We start from the raw sequence: 25999 nt of genomic DNA on the forward strand, positions 1-25999 counted from the left end.
GAGATTCAAAAGTAAATATTTGCACAGTTGAAATAGCGGATGAAGTTGCAAGCATCATTTCATAATGGTTAGAAAACTTTATTTATTATTTTAATTTCATAAAGTGTGTAATGCTCAAATTGACTTCGTCTTCTGTGGAGATTTAAAGGGATTGAGATTAAATCACGGGCACTAACTTTTTTTGTGGGGAGACAATAAATACCCACAAATTATTATGTAAAAGCATGTTTGTGATCAATGAAATTGATCTCTCAAGTTGAGAGGTTCCCTCTTATAGAAATCTGACCATATCTTTGTCGTTTTTAAGTTTCATGCAATTCCTGTGGTAGATTGCATCTGAGATATTTAATCAAGCCTTGATCAAGTTTGATTGTGGAGTGACTCAATTTAGAAAAAGGTTTCAAATCTTGCTTCTCACTCTTCAACTGTAATACAAACAAAGGTACAAAGTAACACTAACAAAGGTACAAAGTAATACAAACAAAGGTACAAAGTAACACTAACAAAGGTACAAAGTAACACTAACAATGGTACAAAGCTCATAAAAGTTTTTTTAATCTAAAATACCATTGAACGGTCTTTTCAGTCTCATATAGGCTTTGAGTAATACAAACAAAGGTACAAAGTACAAAGTAACACTAACAAAGGTACAAAGTAATACAAACAAAGGTACAAAGTAACACTAACAAAGGTACAAAGTAATACAAACAAAGGTACAAAGTAACACTAACAAAGGTACAAAGTAATACAAACAAAGGTACAAAGTAACACTAACAAAGGTACAAAGCTCATAAAAGTTTTTTTAATCTAAAATACCATTGAACGGTCTTTTCAGTCTATAAATGACCATTATATTCATTGGTCAGATATTGCAATTGTGAAGAAGTGAAGAAGTCCTCCTTATATAAGTATCTTTTCTTTTTCTCTCCTACCCACCTTATACATAACATGTTAAATTAACTCATACTGAAAAAAATCATTTCTTTCTTTTGGAGATGCGGGGTATCGATCCTCGTACCTCTCGCATGCTAAGCGAGCGCTCTACCATTTGAGCTACATCCCCACAATTTTTGCATCACAAAACCCTAAATTTTTCATCATCAATAATAGTGAAAATGAAGAAATATTGCTACACAACAGGTCATGAATAAGGAAAAATTTGAAAAGAAACAATATATTTAATAATAGATAATCTTATTTTTGGAGATGCGGGGTATCGATCCCTGTACCTCTCACATGCAAAGCGAGCGCTCTACCATCTAAGCTACATCCCCATGATTCTTACATCATAAAACCCTATTAATGTCCCATCATCAATAATAGTGAAAATAAAAAAATATCAAAATATTAATAACAAATAGTTTAGATATCCCCACAATTCTTACGTCACAAAGTCCTATGCATCTCGTCATCAGTAATAGTGAAAATGAAAAACTATCCCAGCTCATTATGTCCTAAATAAGAAAAAATTGAAAAGAAATAATATATTTAATAATCGATTCAATTGAAGATGCAAGGTATTGAGCCTCATACTTTCCACATGGGAAATGAACGCTATACCATTCGAACTACATCCCTACGATTTTTACATCAAAAAACCCTAAACATCCCTTCATCAATAATTGTGAAAATGAAAAAGTATATATGCATATTATGTCATAAATAAGGAAATATTGAAAATGAAGAAATATCACTACTCAACATGTCATGAATAAGGAAAAATTGAAAAGAAGTAATTTTCAATAATAGTGACATGAAAAACTATCCCTGCTCATTATGTCGTATCCACATTAGAAGTGAGCGCTTTACTATCTGAGCTACATCCCCATACTACAATCTCTTGAAGGGGCATTTTGAGAATCAAACTCGAGACCTCTCACTCCCAGAGCGAGAATCATACCACTAGACCAAATGCCCTTGTTATACCACTTGAAACGTATGTATGAAGCCTTAGGCCTAGGTATTAAGTTTGTATTTTTTCGTATTGCAGGAAACACGTGAAGTCCTCAGAGGTAGAATGTGTCTTGGAGAATAAAGCCTTGGGATGGGATATTGTATTAAGAGCATGATGGTAAGTATAAAATGTTGAATATGAAGTTAGGTTGATGTCGAATATGAAGTCCTTCGATAAAAAAAGAATTAGACATAAGGGCATTTCAAGAATTGAACTCAAATTGTACCACAAGTGAGAATCATACCACTAAACTAAATGTCTTTTCTTGAACACCCAATATTTTTAACTTCTACTTAAATATATTTTTCTCTCATGAAAAGTTGAATTGTTATAATATAAAAGGGTTATCAAACAACCCAACAAAAGAAACAAACTAATCAATTTGGATTGGATTGATTCGGTTTAGTTCATCAGTTTGTTTGATTTAATTTTTCTATTTTGTCTCATATGACAAGAAAATAAAGTTGTATTGAATGCACCTTAGTTTCATTTATGACAAACTCATATGAAACATAATTGCATTAATCTCAGAGTTGGAGTCTATAAGCATTTCATAAACTTTCGTGCAATTCATGCTTTATTAAAGATGAGATAAAATTTGGGGAACTTTAAATTACTTCATGTGGAGCTTCAATTACTATATGCTAGTTACCATCTTTAGGATTAATTAATTGGACACAAATTCATGAATTTAGGGAATTTTTTTGTGTAATTATCAACTACAACTTATGTTTTCAAATTTTTAGGACATAATTTAGGTAGTTGTTTTTATGAGTCGTAAACTTGTTTCTTTGCATAATATGGATTTAGTTGAACTATTATTATCGATAAGATGGAGAAAGAAATTTTCTTTGAAATGACTAATAGACTTAGGTTCATCGTTGTTGTTTTTTAACTTGTGATTTTGCAGAAAGTTTAACTAATATGAACTGTCATGTCACAAGAACTTTAAAGTAAATCAAGAATATACCCTAAACATCATTCAAGATGGCAATAAAATGGAGTTAAATTGAACGCACTTTAGTTTCATGTTTGGCGTGTTTAAGATAAAGCATAATTGTCTTAATGATCTTAAGAGAAATTTCTATTTTATTAGAGGAGACCAACTTTATTTAAGGTACTAGGAGTTCAAGAATCTGGATTTGAATCTAGTTAAGAAACCGTAAGATTTGAAAGTTTTGAATTCTAGACCAAATTTGTATCTAATTATTTCTTTTTATGACTAATTATAAATTAAGAGAAAAATATTTTTGTAAAGATAGATTAAACTCTAAAGCTTTGGTGACAAAACCATGTTGGATGGGTTCGTATGAGGGAGCCTTCAAAGATTGTGCACTCACAGATGGGGTTGTTATGCAGCGTTAGTCTGTCTTTGTGTTTGAATTTTTTGTATTTTTTTTTTTTTTTGTAATTCTATCCCAAACACTTTTTTTTTTGTTTGGATAAATTTGAACAACACCGTCTTATAATTTAATTTAATTTTATATTTAATGTGGTGTTGTTTTTTCAATCTTATTTTAATTTTACTGCATTATTTTATATTAATTTACTTTTATTTTTATTTGTTTTAACATTCAATTTTAGCTTCTATTTGAGTTTTGAACCCTTGAAATTTGGGTTGTGACAGATTGGTATCAGAGCAACCGGATTTTAAATTATATAGATTTTTTCTTAAGATAAAGAGTCGTATATCTCTATGACTCACCTCGATGACACGTCTCTCCGCGACCAAGTAAGCAGTCTAACCCTATTTTGTAGTATATGATATGTTGTAAAACTTGTATGAATTTATTGTATGTTTTGATTTTCGTGGTAGTTATAAAATGTCCTTGGACGTTATAGTGTCTAGATATGGTGAGGAGGAAAAGAGTGGTCATGAGATATATGACTAGCCTTAGGAAAACAGAGAGTTTTCGTTGCAGAGTGCGAGACATCTAATCCATGAAACTGGAGATGGTCCCCAAACGTCTATATGGACCATTTCCAATCGCACTTTCTTTGGTTCTCTAGCAATTTTTGTGAAGCTAACTCGTTTATATTTTTCCATAACGCAGCTCTCACAAACACCCATATCAATAGATTTTAGGCCTTCTCAAACTCCATTTGCACCCATCATCTTCATTTCTTTGATGCTCATATGTTCAAGTCTATTGACACTGCTGTAGGGTGCATAAACATGGTTGTTGTTGCTGTTACTTGAATTGGAAGCACTCTTAGCAACAACAACCATATTTATACACTCTACATTAGTGTATAGGGTTCCCGATTTTAGGTCATGCTACCACCATGACACCCTTCACAATATTCCCAAAACTCTTTCCAAACTCGGCTGCATAACCTGTGCTATCCAACTGACAAATAGAGATTAGATTCTTCTTGAGATCAGGAATATATCTGACATCCTATAATATCCACACACTCATTTCCTGTTAGAGTTTATATGTAGACATCTTTATTCCCTTCAATCTCCAACGTTTTGTTGTCGGCAATATACACTTTCCTAACATTTCCTTATTGAAAATTTTGAAACCATTCCTTACTTGGATTCGAATGAAACGATGCAACTGAATCTAAAATCCAAAATTCAATTGGGCTGTTCATGCTAAGGATTAAAGCATTCTCAGTATCTTCTGCTGAATATATGAAATTATCGTTATCTTCAAATTTGTGATTTTTCTTCTCATCAATTTTGTACGATCTGTTCGAAAGTGTTATTTTTCTTCACAATTTCAACACTTTACATTTTGTTTGTTTGGAGATTTTTCTCAGTTTCTTAATTTTGATCGCCCATGTTTGTTTGGGCTCTTTGATTTACTTCTTCCCCTTTGATCAACAACGAGAGCATTGCCTGATGAATCTTCAATTTCCCGTTTGGGCTTTCGCTGACATCTCAAATTTCACTAAATTTCAGTTTAATAGATCCTCGTGAACTGTTGATTGCAGCAACAACAGTATACCACGACTCGAGTAAAGATGATATCAAAATCAATGCTTTAATCTTATTTTTTAACATAACTTCCACCCAACTCAATTGACTTACAATCATGTTGAACTAATTTATATTGATCTGCAACAAATCAACATTTGTAGATTGAACAACCTCTGCATCAAATACACCTTGTTCATAGCCGACATATTTTCGTACATATTTAACAACACCTTCAATAGGCCCGATGTCGTCTTCTCTTTGATGTTGAACGTCATGTTTCTGGGCAGCGTCAACCACATTAACCCTATAGCATGACAATTCTTGAGCTTCCACTCCTCCGTGGTCATGGTATCCGGCTTCACCCTCAAAAGGGGTTTCTGAATATTTTTCTTGTACAAATAATCTTCAATCTGCATCTTCTAGAAATTGATGTCAAATCCATCAAACTTTTCAATTCTTGAACTTTCCATCTTCACAGATCGTGGTGAATCTTTCCTCGCTCTAATACTAGTTATTAGGATCACACAACATCGCACACAGTTGATCTAAATGAACACCAAAAACATTATAGAGAAAATGTAAGAAGAAATATTCTAATGGTTTTGTACTAATGACTTCAGGGTTGCAAATAGAGGATATGGAGAATTAGAAATGTACATTTAGGAAGCACCGAAAAATTGACTAATGGGTATATATATGATTTCAGTTTATTATATATAGCTTCACTATATGTAAACGCCTACTATATAGTTAGCCTTCATATCCAACATTCTAGAGCCCAAATAGTCAGGGATTGACATTCTGCTAGAACACAAAGTCATTTACATGCCCCTAGAAAATGCCTATTAGTAATAGAGTCTAACCCAATGACCATTCAGACAAACATCCATCAACCAAGAGGGGTGAAAATGATGATGATAGTACAGTTGAGAAAGAATCTTAGCTATGATGAATCTACACTTGTTGCCATTGTTGTATTTGAAAAGGGGAAGTGCAAGTGTGCGAACCTCAACAAAAACTTTATTTCCACTACATTAATACCACGACCCAAAACAAGAAGGTCAAATATTGGGTTTAACTCCACCAAGAGAGATAAATCACAAGATTAGTTTTATGTCGCCTGCCACAAACAGATGTCATGCGGCTCAGCCTGAGCTAGTTTAATTCTACAAATAGCAAAATGGCATGTTCACAGTCGGGTTTATTTGACCTCTAAAAGCTCTTGTCAGTGATCACTCAAATGCTTGGCAAAGACACCAAGCCAACACCTCTACTAAAGAAGGGAGACAAAAACAAACCACTAAAGCAACACATGTTCACGCAAAAATACCAACCATACGAATGAAGAGAAGGGTCGATCACAATAATTTCAAAGCAAATAGAGAATTATAATAAGTTAAGGTCAGATAAACATTGAGTTCAAAGCAACAAGAACCAAAGACTGGTGCGAAAATTCTATGGACTAGTCGAAGTTATACACAAGATTAGAAAGATATCATATAAAATCCAATTGCTCCTATGGATACAGACTAACCCTGTTGTCCACGTCAGTAACTTGAAACGTTATTATTCCGACCAAGAAAACATCAAGTAGAAGTAAGTGGTATCACGTCATGCAAAGAAGAAAATGTTTCAAGCAAAGAAAGTAGGAAAGACACCAATAAAGAAGAGTTGAAGAGTTAACAAACCGAGAAGTGATTTTCAACAGCTTCTAGTAGGTTGGAAAAGACTTCTCAATACTGAGATCAGCTAGAAGCGCATCGCGAGACCTAAAGTCAGCCTCATCCTACAACGTTGAGTTTATGAAGAGCCAGTTGATAGAGATATTGACAAATTGTGTAAGGGCAGATGTCGCGGTCATGATTGGCCAAGGTGTGTTGCCTGTGGCTGCATGTTAGACGACTCAGCTATTCTTGTAAACGATTTGTGGTTCATGGTGGCATGCTCATTCTAAACCCCTTTTACTTGCATTCATCTTAGATAGGCTTTTACTATTATTGTTGTGCCAATACGGGGTGTATGATTAGTCATCAAAATCATATCTACACCCATCATTACTAAAATGTCCCAAAATGTACTATGGGAGAACGTGACCAGTTGTTGTTTGTTCACTTTTAGCTTATAACGTTACTCTATTTGAAATTGTTTTTAACGTATTTCCTCGCTCACGTTTTCTAAAATATTTCTTTAAACGTGATTCGAGCATACACCGTTATTGTTCCTTCAGTCTAAATTTTGCATGGTTGACTTGTTCATTGGATTAGAACAAATGTCACATAATAAGTGTCTCACTACTGCAAGAGTGCGATTGTGACACTTGTCTTCCGTTCAGTTGTGGGTTGCATCTTCTGACTAGTTACGTGCTTCTGACTAGTTACGTGAGTTTGGCTTGGAGCATACATGTAGATTGAAAAAGAAATGGTTGGATGCGGACTGCGAATAAGGGTTGGGCCATGGAAGGATTGTGACCACAGATGACCTATGTAGAAAATTTGTACTCCTTTCCTAAAACCTTTAGCAAACAACATACCCAAAACAGATGCGCTACACCTCGTCTCACCCCCCCGGAGCATATGGATCCACCCAATCGATGAACACTCAAACCAAACACGCCCATACTTTTTGGCATAGGGACGTGAGAACCAATCCGAGTAATCTATAGTGGGGAGACCCCTTAAAGCAACAAACGAGAATGACGAGGTTGATAGGAAGGTTAAAGAAAATGTGAGTATAAAAAGACGTATCGCATAACCGTCCCTGTAAATAGCTTCATTCTTTCTTGATCTATGCACCGACTTTATGAAAAAAATCAGTCTTTCTGCTAAAAGTGTGACTGTTGAGTATGGATAAGCGAACCTCTTGGTTCGGGGGAAACCAGAGATGTTGGCTAAGAAAACTAAGGAGACAAGTACAGGACGGACAAAATGCACATACAAATTGATTGACATGATCCCTCTCTCTCTCTCTTTGGCTAGTTTGCTAGCTACGCGATAAGCGGGAAAGCATACCAGGCAAGAAAAGAAAGGCTGCTCCTGTAAGGCAAACCCTCAACGGCGAGCTCAACAGGCAATGCTATAAGTTCAATAGAAGTCCAAGGTTTCGTCTACTACGGACCTGGAAGCTCTTGGAGGAGCTAACATGAAATGAGAAATACATTCGATTACGACAACTAATAGATAACGAACTTTTTGGTAGAAACTGATTGATCCCTTGGCTCCGACAAGAAAAGGAAAAGGTAGTCGTAATCCTACCTTTTCCGTCGGACGAGAGGAAAGTTTGAGCTGAAAGATTGAATCACACTTGGTAAGAAAGGCGGGCTTAGCAGTTTTCTCCAAACGTATAAACAAAAAGAGGATATCGATACGCATACATTCTCGCATGGAAAAACCTAGCTGAACCGGATTAAGGGTTCTAACCTAGTTCGACTGACCTTCTTTGGCTAGCCCCCGCACCTTGTAATGAGGTCAACCCGTATGTGCTTTTTCTTTTCGTTTAGCGAGATAACTTACCAGCTCTTTCAGCTCGTAGCAGGAGTATGAAAAGTGGAATCCTCATCTTGAGTCGAGTCCGCATTGCCATACGAATCGACATCTAAAACCACGGGCTCCTATTTTTCTTTAACGAAAGCGGATTTAACAGTTTCAATAAAACCAACCTCTTGTAAAGAATGAGTCGCTCTACCTTGATCATTGTGGACATACGCAGCTCCCACTTTACCTTTCCCTACCGTGAAAAGGAAAGTTCCCTCACGATTGGCCCTCCCAGCTCCCGAACGTCTTTCAATCAATCAAGAGAGGTATAGAATAGTACAACAAACCAACAAGACAAGAATGGACTCATAAGATGGGCAGTCAGGGAATCGATTTCATTTGTGGTATCCGCCAAGGAAATGATCAAGGAATTCTCTATACACGGCTGAGAGATGACCATATTGTTGCACATCCCTAATAAAGTACCGTAGGCAAACGGAGCTTTTGAAAATGAAAGCGTGTAAAACTCAGATCCTCTTTCTCTTCAATTCGTGAACTTCAGATCTGATCTTTCTTTCATCTACGGGTGACTGAGAGAGAATTTAGGCCTGGCGTGCATCCTATTCAGTCAACAATAAGGTACAAAGAGGATTGATTAAATGGGCTTGAAGTACCATTATCGTTAGGTCGAAGATCTCTACTAAGTTTAGTGCACTTTGGTAGTTGCGAATGTTGCCGTAATCGAATGTCTTTCTCATTCGACATTCTCTCTTACCAAGCACTCATACTCGCCAGGGTTGAGGAGACAGTCCGTCAGCTAATTGGGCTTCGAGATTGCGTATACGCGAAAAGAGCTCGTTTTCGACTTTCTACCTCAACGTTTTGTGCTCGGTTCTGGTTCAGGAAAGGGTATGATCTCTTTCATTGGAGCACATTGATGCCGAAGGAGTCTTCGGAACCGGTGGAGAGGCTATTATGACTTCAGGCTATTCAAATAGCATGACTGATACAACAAAGAAAGGATATTTAAGTCACACTCGTGGAATTGTTTTTTCATAATAATTATCTCAATATATGATACAAAAAATTGATGACTGATAAGGTAAGAGGTTTTAAAAGACAAAAGAATGACAATTCTAGGTGTGATAGAAAAGGATAACTTTTTTTTTTAGTGTGCGCGGTTCGGTTCAAATCTATGGTTCTCTGAAACTTTTTCATCAATTATTTTGGCGCATCTTCCGGGATTGTGATAATAGATAACCTATGTGGCCACATTTAAAACCATATTATCTTGAATAATTCATTTTGATATAATATTGTTGGGGGCATTTTGAGAATCAAACTTGAGACCTTTCACACTCAAAACGATAATCATACCACTAGACCAAATGCTTTTTGCAGCAGATCTATAATTCTTAGTTGCTAGTCTATGTGCCTCAATAGATGAAATTTATTTAAGTAGTGCATTGCCACGAATTCCTTTGGGTTAGGCCTTATTGAAAATTATTTTAGTACCTTATATAAGGTACAAAGTGGATTGATTAAATGGGTTTGAAGTACCATTATCGTTAGGTCGAAGATCTCTACTAGGTTTAGTGCACTTTGGTAGTTGCAAATGTTGCCGTAATCGAATGTCTTTCTCATTCGACATTCTCTCTTACCAAGCACTCATACTCGCCAGGGTTGAGGAGACAGTCCATGAGCTAATTGGGTTTTGAGATTGCGTATACGCGAAAAGAGATCGCTTTCGACTTTCTACCTCGGCGTTTTGTGCCCGGTTCTCGTTCAGGAAAGGGTCTGATCTCTTTCACTGGAGCACATTGATGCCGAAGGAGTCTTCGGAACCGGTGGAGAGGCTATTATGACTTCAGACTATTCAAATAGAATGACTGATACCACAAAGAAAGGATATTTAAGTCACACTCGTGGAATTGCTTTTTCATAATAATTATCTCAATATATGATACAAAAAACTGATGACTGATAAGGTAAGAGGTTTTAAAAGACAAAAGAATGACAATTCTAGGTGTGATAGAAAAGGATAACTTTTTTTTTTAGTGTGCACGGTTCGCGGTTCAAATCTATGGCTCTCTGAAACTTTTTCATCGGTTATTTGGGTGCATCTTCCGGGATTGTGATAATAGATAACCTATGTGGCCACATTTAAAACCATATTATCTTGCATAATTCATTTTGATATAATATTGTTGGGGGCATTTTGAGAATCAAACTTGAGACCTTTCACACTCAAAACGATAATCATACCACTAGACCAAATGCCTTTTGTAGCAGATCTATAATTCTTAGTTGTTAGTCTATGTGCCTCAATAGATGCCACGAATTCTTTTGGGTTAGGCCTCATTGAAAATTATTTTAGTGCTTTTTTTCTTTGGAGTGGCATTTCGAGAATCGAACTCAAGACCTCTTGCACCGAAAGCAAGAATCATACAACTAGACCAAATGCCCTTATTATGGGCTATATTAAGTTTTTTTTATGGAATGTACCATCATTATTTCATTTATTTTCTTTGTTAATGAAATCCATGAGCAATAATCATTATTATATCTTTTAGATCTAGACTGCTGTTAAATTATTTACATCAGGTTTGCGACAATTACTGTAGAAATAATTATTTACATAGGGTTTGCGACAATTACTGTAGAAAGAAGAAAATAGTGTAAGTTTTAGTTTGATAGTTCCATTTGAGACACATATCGTGGAGTACACAAGTAAAGCAAATATCAAAAGTGGAAAAGATAAAATGTTATTAAAAGAGCATCATCATTATAGTTTTAATTGCCTTAATACACTAGGTTGTTGAGTTATTTTCTCTAAGGCTCAATTCTTTTGTTATATTAACACCTTCATACTCAACTTCTTCCCCTGAAGCTACAGGAATCCTTAATTTGAAGGAAAAGAGATCGTAGATAGGAATTCGACTCTTATCCCTAATTTAATTTCGAAACCTATTTCCTTTAATTCAACACGCTCTCGAGGTTATTTTTCTTCGTGGTCTTCTATGGAAGCATTCCTTGGAGGTGCAGAAACTTATTGGAACCATTTTTGCTCGACGAGTCATCATGTATCCTCGGATTGGATTTTCAAGTTTTTCTTCAAGTTCTTCAATGGCAGATTGAATTGGGGGAATGGTTTCTGGGCACTTTCAACACTCTATTACTCCATAGAACTTGTGGGTAATCTTGTTGAGAAACTGTAGGAATAAGTTTGAAGAGAAATGGTGGAGGATTGCTCTCGAATTTGGAAGAAATCTAAGAGTAGGAGACATATAATCTAAACGCTTATTGCCTTCGATTGGGGGATCGACCTTTCTCGATTATTATTTCGTACTGTTGCTCCTACTTCAGACTTTATAGGAGATGCTTAAACCGACATTGAGAGCTCCAGAATCTTCGTTATTTAGAAGTTCGAAGAGAAATGGTGGAGGATTGCTCTCGATTTTGGAAGAAATCTTAGAGTAGGAGGCCCATAATCTAAACGCTTATTGTCTTTGATTAGGGGATCAAACTTTCTCAATTCTTATTCCGTATTGTTGCTCCTACTTCAGACTTTATAGGAGGAGCTTAAACCGACATTGAGAGCTCTAGAATCTTCGTTATTTAGAGATCGAACTTTCTGGATAATTTTTTGGAGATATCAACTCTGATCATAGCCTTACCGACCTTGGCTTTGAATACTAATCGTTGGATGTGATGATCCGTGCATGTTCGTTCTAGTTCATATCAAATTTTGGAGGAGATCTAATGGTTGAGATCTAATGGTCTAAATCATAATCATGTAATCCTACTGGTAAATCGTGGTGCAGGACATCTCATTTAGCTGATGGGAAAGGTAGGCCTATCATAACATCCAGCTCATGATACATATTGCAGGACATCCTACCTAAAGAGGAGGTCTTTTATTACACATCGTAATAGCAGATAATGGTTACTTATGGGTATGGATCCTAGAAACTTATTTAGCATGTTATTCACATAGTTATAGGTACTTGGTACATGGATTATTGATGAACCTAGGTTTATACATAATGTCTTGGGTTAGGCTTTAGGAGTTGAGGTTTTAGGTTAGGAAAACATTAGAGGGTAACCTAACATGGACTGATTCGTGTGTAAACCTACTAGCACTATGAGGACCTCTTTCCTTCACCAAACTTATGGGTAAACTTATTTAGAAGGTCCAGGAACAAGCTTGCTTCTTGCCCCTAATAGTCTACCCTAATTCATAATTTAGTTACGAATTTTCCACTACCATTGAAACATCTAGAATTTCTATAATTTCATTCTTTATTTTTCTGAATCTTCTGCCAGAAAAGTCTTCTCCGATCATATCCTTCCTTTTTTAAGCACCTTGTAATTATTATTCTATAAAAAATTTAATGATTTAGGAAGTTTATAAAAATTAGAAAAAGTACCATTTTCTCAATGTTTTTTTAATTCTACGTGTTCTTTGCTTCTAGATAAAACCTAGTAGGAATTATACACTGTCTCTTATTGGAGACCTTGAGTGTTGCAAATTCTCCTCTCCTTTGAAAACTTTCGGTCATCGAAAGTGCTTATTCTAAAATAGGTCAGGGTACAAGGTTCTTATTTGCCTTCTGTTTCCCAAGTGGCTTCTTCTACTCTATGATTCTTCCATAGGACCTTAACAAGAGCGATTTTCTCATTTCTCAATCTTTTGACTTTCTTGTCTATTATTTGAATCGAGTCTTCTTTATAGGTTAGGTCATCTCTCAAAAAGAGAGTTTCATGAGCCAGTACGTGCGAAGGATCTAGGGTATACTTCCGTAGTATGGATACATGAAAGATATTATGTACTGTAGACAAATTTGGGCATTGTCCGATTCTATAGGCCACAGATCCAATCCTTTCTAATATCTCAAAGGGACGGATAAGCCTAAGGCTTAGCTTCCCCTTTTTACCACACCTGAGCACCTCTCTCATGGGGTGCTACCTTTAGGAATATATGATCCCCTACCTACAATTCCATGTCCTTGCGCCTTAGGTCTACATAGCTTTTCTCTCGGCTTTGTGTGGTTTGTATCCTAACTTTAATCTTCTAGACTGCGGTGTTGGTAATTTGCACCAGCTTTAGCCCAATAGTTATCGTTTGCCCCCCTTCTTCCCAAAAGATAGGGGATCAAAATCTTCGTCCATAGAGAACCTCGTATGTGGCCATTTGTATGGTTGCTTGGCAACTATTATTATAAGAGAATTTCATAAGGGGTAGGTACTTATCTCAGCTTTCTGCAAAATCCATCACATATACCCTCAACATGTCTTCCAATATTTGTTGAATTTTCCAGAAGCGAGATTTAAATTTGGCATCTCGGTCTAATACTATTGCCTTTTGTTGAATTTCCAGAAGCGTACCCAATACCTTTACTGATGAATATTCATTTTAAATGTTAGCAAGAGTAGCTCAGTTGGGAGATTGTTAGACGGAAGATTTGAAGGTCACACGTGTTTTATCCATGTTCAACGCACCTAATACAAGTTTATTAGGTGACTATACAATCTAAAAACACAACTTTCTTATTCAATCTAAAATTAGTGATTATTTCTTTTTTAAATATAATGAATTAGCGGAAGGACCTTTACTTATGAATTTTTATTTTTAATATTAGCGGGGATAGCTCAGTTGGGAGAGCATCAGACTGAAGATTTGAAGGTCACGTGTTTGATCTCCACGTTCACTGTACCTGATTCTAGTTGCATAACCCGACTATTCAATCTAAAATTAGTCATTATTCCTTTCTGAAATCTCAATGAATTATCGAAAATACCTAACGTGTTCTAGTTCACCGCACCTTATACAAGTTGGATAACTTGAATATCTTATTCAAAATTAGTGATTATTTCTATTTAAAATTAAAATGAATTAGCGAAAATATCTTTACTGATGAATTTTCATTTTTAATGTTAGTGTGGATAGCTCAGTTGAGAGAGCGTTAGATTGAAGATTTAAAGTTCACGTATTTAATCTTCACGTTCACCGCACCTGTTTCCATTTGCATAAGCTAACTATTCAATAAAAAATTAGTTATTATTTATTTTTAAAATTTCAATGAAGAATGAAATAGCGAAATTACCCTTACACATGAATTTTGATTTTTAATGATTGCGGGGATAGCTCAGTTGGGATTGAATATCTGAAGGTTACATGTTTAATCCACGTTCACGGCACTTGGTTTACGTTACATAAGTCAATTAAGTTGCATAACTTTATTCAAACTAAAATTAGTGATTATTTCTTTTTAAAATATAATGAATTAGCTTAAATACCATATTTATGATTTTTTTTCCAAATATTAGTGAGGCTAACTTAGTTTTGAGAGCGTCAGATTGAAAATCCGAAGGTCACGTGTTCTTCGATCCACGTTCACCGCACCTGATTCAAGTCACATAACTTGACTCATGACTATTCAATCTAAAATTAGTGATTATTTCTTTTTAAAATTTCCGAATTTTCATTTTCAATGTTACAGGGGATAGCTTAGTTGGGAGAGTGTGACTAAAGATCTCAAGGGGTTACGGGTTTGATCCACGTTCAAGTTGACTAAGTTGCATAACCTGACTATTCAATCTAAAATTAGTGATTATTTTTTTTTTTAAATCTCAATAAAGTAGTGAAAATATCTTTACCGATGAATTTTTATTTTTAATGTTAGCGGGATAACTCATTTTGGAGAGCATTAGTGAAGATCTAAAAGTCACGTGTTTGATCCACATTCACGGCACCTAATTCAAGTTGACTAACTTGCATAACCTGAATATTAAATCTAAAATTAGTGATTATTTCTTTTTAAAATTTATGAATTTTCATTTTTACAGGGGATAGCTTAGTTGGGAGAGAGTAATATTGAAGATTTGAAGGTCACATGTTCATTCGACCTTCACCACACCTGATTCAAGTAGTATAACTTACTATCTTATCTAAATTTAAAGATGATTTCTTTTTAAAATTTTTTAAAATTTTATTGAATTAGCGTAAATAATTTTACTGATGAATTTTCATTTTAATGTTAAGCATAGATAGCTCAATTCAATTGGGAGTGAGTCTGTAGATCTAAAGATAGCGTGGATTCCTAATTATTTATTTGACTATAAATGCTTGGTAAGACATTTGGTAAAATGACTCATTTGATTGCATGAAACAATAAAATTGATCTTCCCATAGAATTGTCAATACATTCTACTTTCAATGTTGCTAAGTTGAGTCCCTTTGATGTACGTGATGATTTTTCTGATTTGAGGACGAATCCTGAAGAGGGGGATGATGATAATAATCACGGTGTACATTCTACTTTCAATGTTACTGAGTTGAGTTCTTTTGATGTAGGTGATGATTTTTCTGAATCGAGGACGAATCCTTTTGAAGAGGGGGATGATGATAAGAATCACGGTGTTCCAACTGAACCTATTACACAACCCAAGGCCAAGAAGATTCAACAAGCATTCATACTTCATCTACAAAATTGGATAGGCTAGGTTCAACCGTCATGTCATGTGTTACAAGCTGATTCGTTTGAGTCGAGATCATTTGGAGATTCAAAAGTAAATATTTGCACGGTTGAAGTAGCGGATGAAGTTGCAAGCAACATTTCATGAGTGGTTAGAAAAATTTATTTATTATTTTAATTTCATAAAGTTTGTAATGCTCAAATTGACTTCGTCTTCTGTGGAGATTTAAAGGATCGAGATTAAATCATCGGCACTAACTTTTTATTGTGGGGAGACTATAAATACCCACAAATTATTATATAAAAACATATTTGTGATCAATGAAATTGATCTCTTAAGTTGAGAGGTCCCCCTTTAGAAATCTGAGCATATCTTTGTCGTTTTTAAGTTTCATGCAATTCTTGTGGTAGATTGCATCTGAGTTATTCAATCAAGCCTTGATAAGTTCCATTGTGAAGTGACTCAATTTAGAAAAAGGTTCCAAATCTTGCTTCTCACTCTTGGATCTCATAATCTAATTCTAGCTTTATATCTTGGTTTATCCAAATTTTGTATAAGAAGGTGTTAATTTCTTTAATACAAGGGTTCTTGCTTCTACAAAAGCTTGGCTCGTTGGGCTGAAGATTACGGTTGGTCTATCATCCTTCAACGGGATCTTCTATCCCCATGACTTGCTCTGATGCGGTCGTTCTTCTAACGCCGGTGACACATCCAGTTGTCGAGATTGGTAATGTGAGTTTGTAACCCATCCATTGAGGTTCTTGGAATGATTCTATAACTTATCATTTCCATGTTGGGAGTTGGATCATGGGTCTTGTGCGAAGGAATCCTTGGTTTACCGCCGCTTCGAGTTGAAGGAAGTGTCAAAAGGCTAGTTTTTTTTTTAATTTTATTGATTTGTTTGAGTGATTTTATTTGATTTTATTTCAATTTGTCAAACTCACTCGGGTGCTCATCTCAATCATTTCAGCCTTGTTGGCGTTCAATAAGAGAGACCTTGGAAATAACTGGTAACTGTTCAACTGGATTATCACATTAACAATTTGAATCAAATAAAGTGACATTAACCATTTGAATCACCTTAACCCCACTTGTTGAACTTGACCAAATGTCTATAACATAGCACTAACAAACGTACAAAGTAATACAAACAAAGGTACAAAGTAACACTAACAAAGGTACAAAGTTCATAAAAGGTTTTTTTAATCTAAAATACCATTGAACTTGACCATTATAGTGCCTCTCAAACGTAGGTAAAGTTTAAATTCGAGTCTCCTTGTCAAACTCACTCGGGTTCTCATCTCAACCATGATGGCGTTCAACAAGAGAGACCTAAAAAATAGCCGGATTATCGCATTAACCATTTGAATCACCTCAACCCCACTTGTTTAAATAGAAACAAATATTTATAACATAACACTAACATAGGTACGATGTTCATAAAAGTATTTTTAATCTAACATACTATTGAACTTGACCATTATAGTGTCTCTCAAAATTAGGCAAAGTTTAAATATAATTGGTGACAAAAGATGAAACTATAAAATAAAAAGAAATATGAAAATAATATTCCATTTCAGAGAATTAAACCAGAATCTCCTATGTGAAAGCAAAATATACAAACCGTAGGACAACAATGAATTTTAAGTGTAGTTGTCTTGGAGTCTTTTGTCTAATCGCTAATGAGTTTTACTATAATGTTTTGGGTAATTTCTAACTCTTCGACACGTCCTTTCATGTGTGTGATAGAATTCTCAGAGTTATCGAGACGTTTCGAGCTGTTCGATCGTTTGGCTCTTTCTTCAAAAGGATCAACATCAAACATCGGGTCCTTGATTGGCAACCCATCTAGAGGAGCGTCGATTATATCGATTCCATCAACAGTCTTCCCATGAGTTTATGGTGCATAACCCTTTTTTTTTTACCATTCACCTTCGAGCGCCACCATAGTTTTGCATCGTCCATGAGATGCATTGCGACCAACGTAACTCTTAGGTCCTATGAGCAAGTTCCAGTAACCTTCCAGTATTGTCCTACGTCAAAAATAAATCTTTTTAATTCCTCAGCATCCCGGTTTCCATTTAATTGTGTTCTTGGATTTTAAGTTTGTTAAGCCCACATGAACTTGGCTTGAGGTGTGGTTCTCTACAATCCAACTTGTCAAACTCACTTCGGTGCTCATCTCAACCATGATGTCGTTCAACAAGAGAGACCGCGAAAACGACTAGATTATCGCATTAACCATTTGAATCACCTGCTTATCTCAACCATGATGTCGTTTAACAAGAGAGACCTCTAAGAAGACTGGATTATCGCATTAACCATTTGAATCATCTCAACTCCACTTGTTGAAATTGAACCAAATATCTATAACATAACTCTAACAAAGGTACCAAGTTCATAAAAGTCTTTTTAATCTAAGATAGAAACTGTAAAATAAAATGAAAAAAGAAACTAATACTTCATTGACAGGAATCAAACTCAATGAAAATAATATTTCATTGATAGGAATCGAACCCAAGTCTCCTCAATGAAAGTCAGATATCCTAACCGCTAGATAACAATGGATTTTTGGTGAGGATGTCCTAAAGTCTTTTGTCAAATCGCTGAAGAGTTTTAGCATGATCTTTTATTTAATGTCTAACTCTTTGACACGTCCTTCCTTGTGTGTGTTAGAGTTCTCAGAGCTACCACGATGCTTCGAGTTATTCGATTATGTGGCTCTTTCTTCAGAAGAGTCAACATCAAATATTAGGTCTTTGATTAGCAACCCATCCGGGGAGCATTGATTGCATCGATTCCATCAACGATCTTCCCATGAGTTTATGGTGCATGACCCATTTTATATACCATTCACCTTCGAGCACTATCATAGTGTTGCATCGTCCATGAGATGCATTGTGGCTAACGTAACTCTCAGGTCGTATGAGAAAGTTCTTGTAGCCCTCAACACTCAGGTCGTATGGTAGATTTCTTAGAGCTACCACGACATTTTGAGGTGTTCGATAGTGTGGTTTTTTCTTCAAAAGAGTCGACATCAAACCTCAGGTCTTTAATTAGCAACCCATCCAGGGGAGCGTCGATTGCATCGATTCCATCAACGGTCTTCCCATGAGTTTATGGTGCATGACCCATTTTTATATCATCCACCTTCGAGCGCCATCGTCCATGAGATGCATTGTGGCCAACGTAACTCTTAGGTCCTACGAGCAAGTTCCTGTAACCTTCAAGTATTGTTCTACGTCAAAATAAAGTTTTTTAATTCCTTAGCATCCCAGTTCCCATTTAAGGGTTTGTGTTTTTGGATTTTAAGTTTGTTAAGCCCAAAATGAGCTTGGCTTGGGGTGGAGTTCTCTACGACCCTCCTTGTCAAACTCACTTGGGTGCTCATCTCAGTCCTCTCAGCCATGATGGCGTTCAACAAAAGAGACCTTGAAAATGACCGGATTATCACATTAACCATTTGAATCACCTCTACCTCACTTGTTGAAATTGAACCAAATATCTATGACATAACCCTATTAAAGGTTCAAAGTTCATAAAAGTCTTTTTAATCTAAGATAACTTGATCATTATAGTGACTCTCAAACCAAGTTCATAAGAGTCTTTTGAATTTAAGATACTATTGAACTCATCCATTATAATGCTTCTCAAAACCTAGTTACAGTTTAAATATAAAACTATAAAATAAAAGAAATAAGAAAATAAAATTTCATTGTCGAGAATCAAACTCGGGTCTCCTCGATGAAAGCAAGATCTTCTATGTAATGTCTAACTCTTCGACACATTTTTTTATGAGTGTAATAGAGTTCTCAGAGCTACCGCCACATTTCTTGTTCTTCGATCATGTGTCTCTTTCTTCAAAAGAATCAACATCAAACATTAGGTCTTTGATTGGAAACCCATCCAGGGGAGCGTCAATTGCTTCAATTCCATCAATGGTCTTCCCATGATTTTTTGGTGCATGACTAGTTTTTTATACAACTCACCTTCGAGCACCACCATAGTTTTGCATTGTCCATGAGATGCATTGTGGGCCAACGTAAGTCTCAAGTCCTCTGAGTAAGTTCCTATAGTCTTGAAGTATAATATCAAAACATATTAAGGTATTTGATATGTTAAACAGTAAAATAATTGATGTGTATCATAAACATTAAATAAAAATATATATTTAAAATTTGAATGAGATTCATATTAATTAAACATATATTATGATATTCTACGACATTTTAATATTATTTAAATAAGATATTATATCTTAATGTATTAGGTATTCAAATATATAATTTGACAAAAATTATCAGAAGTTGACTGTAAATAGAACCCTAGGGTTAAGTCAAAAAGCTTCAAACACTAAATACTTTGAAATTTTAGGTGATATTTTGCAGAGGAAGCTGATAAGGTCTTCAAAGAGCATGTGGTCGTGTCTGACATTTTAGGTTAACAACATGTTGAAAAGAAACCAGAAATTCTGATACTGGTAATTAACTACAAACCTTTGAATAAGGTTTTAGAATAAATCAGATATCAAAACCAAATAAAAAATCATTTGATAAAAAGAATTTAGAGTTAAATGTTTTTATAAAATTCGATATGAAATTGGGATTTCGAAAAATTCTAATTTCCTAAAAGGACAAATATAAAATAGCATTTAATGTCCAATTTAGAAAATATGAGAGGAACGTCATGCGATTTAGGCTAAAAAACACTCCATCCGAATTTCAGATGATTATGAATGATATTTTCAATTCTTTCAAAAAATATCAATAGTTTATATTGATGATGTGTTGATATTTTGTAAAACCATTAAGATGAACACTCTAAACATCTACATACATTCATTAATGCAATCAAAAGAAATCAGCTAGTTGTGTCTATACCCAAAATCAAATAATATCAAACTCAGATCCCCTTTCTTGGATTTTAAATTTATTTGAGCCTTATAAAACCCATTCAATGGTCCATTGAGTTTGTCTCAAACTTTCGTGATGACGTAGCCTAGAAAAGCCAACTTCAAAAAAAATTTAGGTTCTCTCAGTTATGTGTCCTAAATCCTTCAAGATATCAGGCATATTTACAAATGTCTTGATGAGTGTCTTGAAAATAATACAAAGTCTTGATTTGTAAAGGATATCTCTACAACCCAAAAAAATCAAATCATTAGTCAAATAAACTCTCTACTTAAGTCTTATTGACCCAAGGGCAGATCTCATAGTGAAACGTGACGCATCAAATATCGGATATGGAGGTATCTAAAATTGTCAAAGAGGACCGAGAATCAATTATCATATTTCATTCAAAAGCCTCTAATAATACCATACAAATTACAAAACAGTAAAAAAAAATATATATATTATTTCCATTGTACTCCGTGCACAACAATTTTAAAGGAAATTTAAAATAAATCCAGCGTATTTGTCATACTTTTAAGTTCAATTACAATAAATCAAGAAAAGAATTGAGTTGTAATAAAATATCACTTGACATTGGAATGTAATTTGAAGACTTTTTATCTTCGGGAGTTGAATTACATTTAAGATTATTTATGTTATTTCTTATTTTCTTCAATTTGTATTTAATAGCTTTGGGTAGTTTGTAGATGAACTATGTTTGAATTATCTTTTTGGCCTTTCTATTTTCGACAGACACGTTTTACACTTTTGGACTGACACTTGGTAGAAGGGGTCACTAAGGCTAAAATCATATAAAATGGGTTCATAGCACAGTGGTAGAGCATTTGACTGCAGATCAAGAGGTCACCAGTTCGAATTTGGTTGGGCCCTTTTAAAAATTTTGGACGAACACTTTGTTCGATTTGCTCCCAACCACCGAGTGTCTAAAGGAAAAGAAATAAGAATAATTACCGATTCCAAACCTTATTCCAAAGTACTCCACCACATAGAACCATGTACTTAGAACCTAAGGGCCACTATTCTCGGACAAGAACCAAGCTATCATTAACAAAAGAGTGTGGTATCCAAGCACCCACTATGAACATGGTTAAAAACTTACTTACAATTAGGCTAACTTACCGAGTCTTGTACTCACTCCATCTTTTTCATGTAACTAAGAGTAGTTGCCCTAGACCAACAACACCCACCAAAACTATTTTTGATGTTTTAAAATGATTTTTTTAACCTTTCCCTTATTTTGTACTATGAACCTATAAACTCTATTTTGAATATAATGTAAATATATATGTTTATTATATTTTAATTCTTTTTTTATTTCGAGAAAACATTTTACTTTGTGTTCAACCTCTTTTAACTTGCTTCGGAAATGGCTCGTGACATAAACATAAAAAAAGTAATTTTTTAGTATGAATTTTAATATAAGTTGCATTCTTATATTGACAAAACCACTAGTACCAAAAATATTCATGAACTTTCAAAATTAATGCCCTTAACATTCTAAAATAAGGTTCTAACTATTAGTGACTTGCATAAATCATCTCCCTTTTTATTTTCACTCACTCCTCTTCAACAACCTATGACCCATTAATATCATTAATATTTCATCTCCTTGTTTTTTAGCTTTTTGAATATCAAAATCTTAAATAAAAAGGAAAAGCTCTCTAAAATATTCTTATTTGCCAGTAATTTTACATAATTTAACATTTTAAAAATCGGTAAATTAAAAAAATCCAACATTAATATATTCATAATTTCATGTAGTCTTCATAAGTTTGCCGGCGACATTGTTTGTTGTTGAGCTTGATAATGTGAGTTTGTAACCCATCCGTTAGGGTTCTTGGAATGATTCTCTAGATTATCCCTTCCATGTTGGGAGTTGGGCCATGGGTCTTGGGTGAAGGAACCATTGGTTTACCGCCCCTAAGAGTTAAGGAAGCATCTTGAGGCTAGTTTCACATAGTATCATTATCATTGAGATAACAATTCTTTTCTATTTTATCTAAATTTTTTAAATATGAGTTCATTTCCAAATGCATGCTAACACCCTTATTGTTGAATAAATGACATGAAACTAGTTTCACTTAGTAACGTTGCCTTTTGCTCCTATTGGTGGAAGGATAATAGGTCGATTATACCTTTATGGTAGTTTTAAGCGTGACAACATTTTACAACCAGACTAATTTTGCTTCATTTCTAAATGAAAACGTGTAAATTGTAAACTCAAACATTTCAAAGAAATAAACAAGTTTTGATGGTACCATGCTAACCAGAAAACAAATGTTGACTTTGACCAATCCCTATATATTTTTTTTTCTATATTTTGAAACTATTTTAAGCACTTTTCTCGTGTACTCCTTACAAATTTACCTTTTAAGGTTGTAAACATTTGTGTATGGGTGACTATTATGATTATAAGTCAACTGAGTTAAGTAGAAATAAATTTTGAAGATGAAATTAAAGTATTAATTTTGATGTCATCTTTACCCGAGTTTTGGGATATTGTTATTAATGAGATTCAATCGGCATTAGTAATTCACAATGATAATATTCAAAATACTTGACAAAAAAAGAATGGTCAACATAAGATATTTGAAACAAATAAATCTTTTGTCCTCTATGATATATCAAATCACTCCTTTAAAATTCCTTAATAATAAACCTGAAGTCTTACATCACTTATACAGAAAAGTTCCTTGCATAGAAGTTTTATTAGATACTTTTAAGCATCTAGAGATCAACTAGACACAAAGCTAAACTTTTTAAAAAAAAAATTAGGGGCTAAACTTTTAAGTTAACGTAATTTAAGAAACTTATGATTTTTATATTATCAAGAGTTTAATTGAGCTAGGTCGATTCAATCTAGTGGACCCAAGAATTGAACCGAACCAAACCAACTAGTTAGTAACATGATTTAGTGGAAGCATTTTCATGCAAAGTAGAAGCAACAATGGAGGGTTTGAAATAATATAGTTTTTACCCCTTAAGGTCATTTTACACCGTTTCTTGGTTTACCTACTTATCCATATCCAATGACCACCAAATTTCATATCTAACCTCAAGCTATAAATGCTCAGTATTAAAATTTGATAGACACCGGAGCTCAGATAGTGGGTTATTTTAACATTACTTAAATCTCGAGCTATTTGATTGGTTCAGGGTCTTAACTCAGGGTTCTTTGGGTTTTTTTTTTCCATATATTCTTAATTCATACTTGGTTTAGGGTTCATATGAAAATCCAAGCGATTTCTACAAGTATTTCTTAACAAAGAGTCCAAGGGGGCTACTTGTCTCGTCGTCGACGTTTGGGACCTCCATTATTGAGCTTCCAGTATCTGAATTACTTCAAATTTCCTTCCACATACTCCTTATTGTGTCTAGTTTATGAAACTATAATGTTTTTTACGAGAATCGGTCTAGAATGGGGTTAAAATTGAGAAAATTTGAGAAAAGGTCAAATTTTGAGTTGACTTGGACAGTTCAATTGAACTGGCCATATCATCGTTTTCTTCCTCTAAATAGGAAGAAGATGCGCATTTTTCGCATTGCCGCCATTTGAAACTCGGCTTGTACAGCCACATTTACAGCGTTTCTCTCCTTGATTTCTTCGTGAAACTTAAAGATGGATGTTACAAGAAAGGGCTAGGGATTTATTTGATACCTTCTCGTGGATCGTAGCGTAAGATATTCGCTTCCAAAGTTCATGCAAAATCTGATTTATCGTTGGAGATAAAACAAAGGATTTTTTATTGGGTAGCCGATTCTAGGGGTTTCAAGGCCCTATTTCTTCATTGAACCTCTTCCATATCTTATCTTCAAGCTAAAGGAATTGGTTTTGGAGGAACGTCTTTGAGTGTAGGACCTTAACTTCTAGAAATCGTTCTCGGTATGCTACTCACTCGAAACGCAAGATTTCGATCTCGTGGGTAGTTTGTTCGATGACGTTTCAGCTCTCGATTCCTTCATCAAGTTTACTAAACTTCTTCCTCTGAAACTAGAGGAATCCTTAATTTGAAGGAAAAGAGAATGTAGATAGGAATTCGACTCTTATCCCCAATTTAATTTCGAAACCTATTTCCTTCAATTCGGCACGCTCTCGAGGTTATTTTTCTTCGTGGTCTTCTATGGAAGCATTCCTTGGAGGTGCAGAAACTGATTGGAATCATTTTTGCTCGACGAGTCATCATGTATCCTCGGATTGGATTTTAAAGTTTTTCTTGATGTTCTTCAATGGAGGATTGAATTGGGGGAATGGTTTCTAGGCACTTTCAGCACTCTATTCCTTCATAGAACTTGTGGGTAATCTTGTTGAGAAACTGTAGGAATAAGATTGAAAAGAAATGGTGGAGGATTGCTCTCGAATTTGGAAGAAATCTGAGAGTAGGAGACCCATAATCTAAACGCTCATTGCTTTCGATTGGGGGATCGACCTTTCTCGATTCTTATTCCATATTGTTGCTCCTATTTCAGACTTTATAGGAGATGCTTAAACCGACATTGAGAGCTCCAGAATCTTCGTTATTTAGAGATCGAACTTTTTGGATAATTTTTCGGAGATATCAACTCCGATCATAGCCTTACCGACCTTGGCTTTGAATACTAGTCGTTGGATGTGATGATCCGTGCGTGTTCGTTCTAGATCATATCAAATTTTGGAGGAGATTCGACGGTTGAGATTTGAGTTCGAAGGATTTTGCTCGGATGGTCACGGTAGATGCTCTGATTCTAATTAGAGTGCCATTTCTGTAACTATCTATTCTTCCAGGGGTATTTTGGTAATATTCCACTTTTTGAATATTTTATAATTATTTTCTCCAACAATCATAATTTTTCTACAAATTCTTAATTGCTTTTATATCATTTTTCCCTTATTTTGAATCTTGAGATTCCTTCTAGATAAGAAATTACAAATCCGGAAAGATTCTTGATAATTGATAAAATGACTTTTTTTTTGCCCTCTTCATTTACTTTTTCCTTTCCAGTCCTTTTCAAAAGGCAACTCTTATACTGATCTTAATGGGACCTTAAGCTAGTAGGCTCTTAATGGCGACCTTAAGCTAGGATATTACTTCTTGTTATGTTTTCAGGATCTTATACTGATCTTGAAAACCTTCCCCTAAAATAACCTTCAATTTTCTCCCCATGAACACAATTTTCTCATCATCTATCTTTTTTTAAACACTTTTGAAAGTTAAAGAGTAGTTTTGAAGCTTTTTTTTTTTTTTTTTTTTGAAAATTCAACAGTATTTTTTTAAAA

At 34.8% G+C, this 25999-nt stretch overlaps 3 non-coding genes across 3 annotated transcripts; 1 reads left to right on the plus strand and 2 right to left on the minus strand.

Moving 5' to 3' along the window:
• Nucleotides 1-990: 990 nt before the first annotated feature.
• Nucleotides 991-1063, minus strand: TRNAA-AGC. The gene has a single exon. It is a non-coding gene; the product is annotated as a tRNA-Ala (tRNA).
• A 138-nt stretch (nt 1064-1201) lies between these two features.
• On the minus strand, nt 1202-1274 carry TRNAA-UGC. The gene has a single exon. It is a non-coding gene; the product is annotated as a tRNA-Ala (tRNA).
• A 20269-nt stretch (nt 1275-21543) lies between these two features.
• TRNAC-GCA lies at nt 21544-21615 on the plus strand. Its single transcript has one exon. It is a non-coding gene; the product is annotated as a tRNA-Cys (tRNA).
• The last annotated feature ends 4384 nt before the right edge of the window (nt 21616-25999 follow it).

Source organism: Cucurbita maxima, unplaced genomic scaffold (genome assembly GCF_002738345.1).
Source record: "Cucurbita maxima cultivar Rimu unplaced genomic scaffold, Cmax_1.0 Cma_Scf00196, whole genome shotgun sequence".
In the NCBI taxonomy this organism is placed as follows: domain Eukaryota; kingdom Viridiplantae; phylum Streptophyta; class Magnoliopsida; order Cucurbitales; family Cucurbitaceae; genus Cucurbita; species Cucurbita maxima.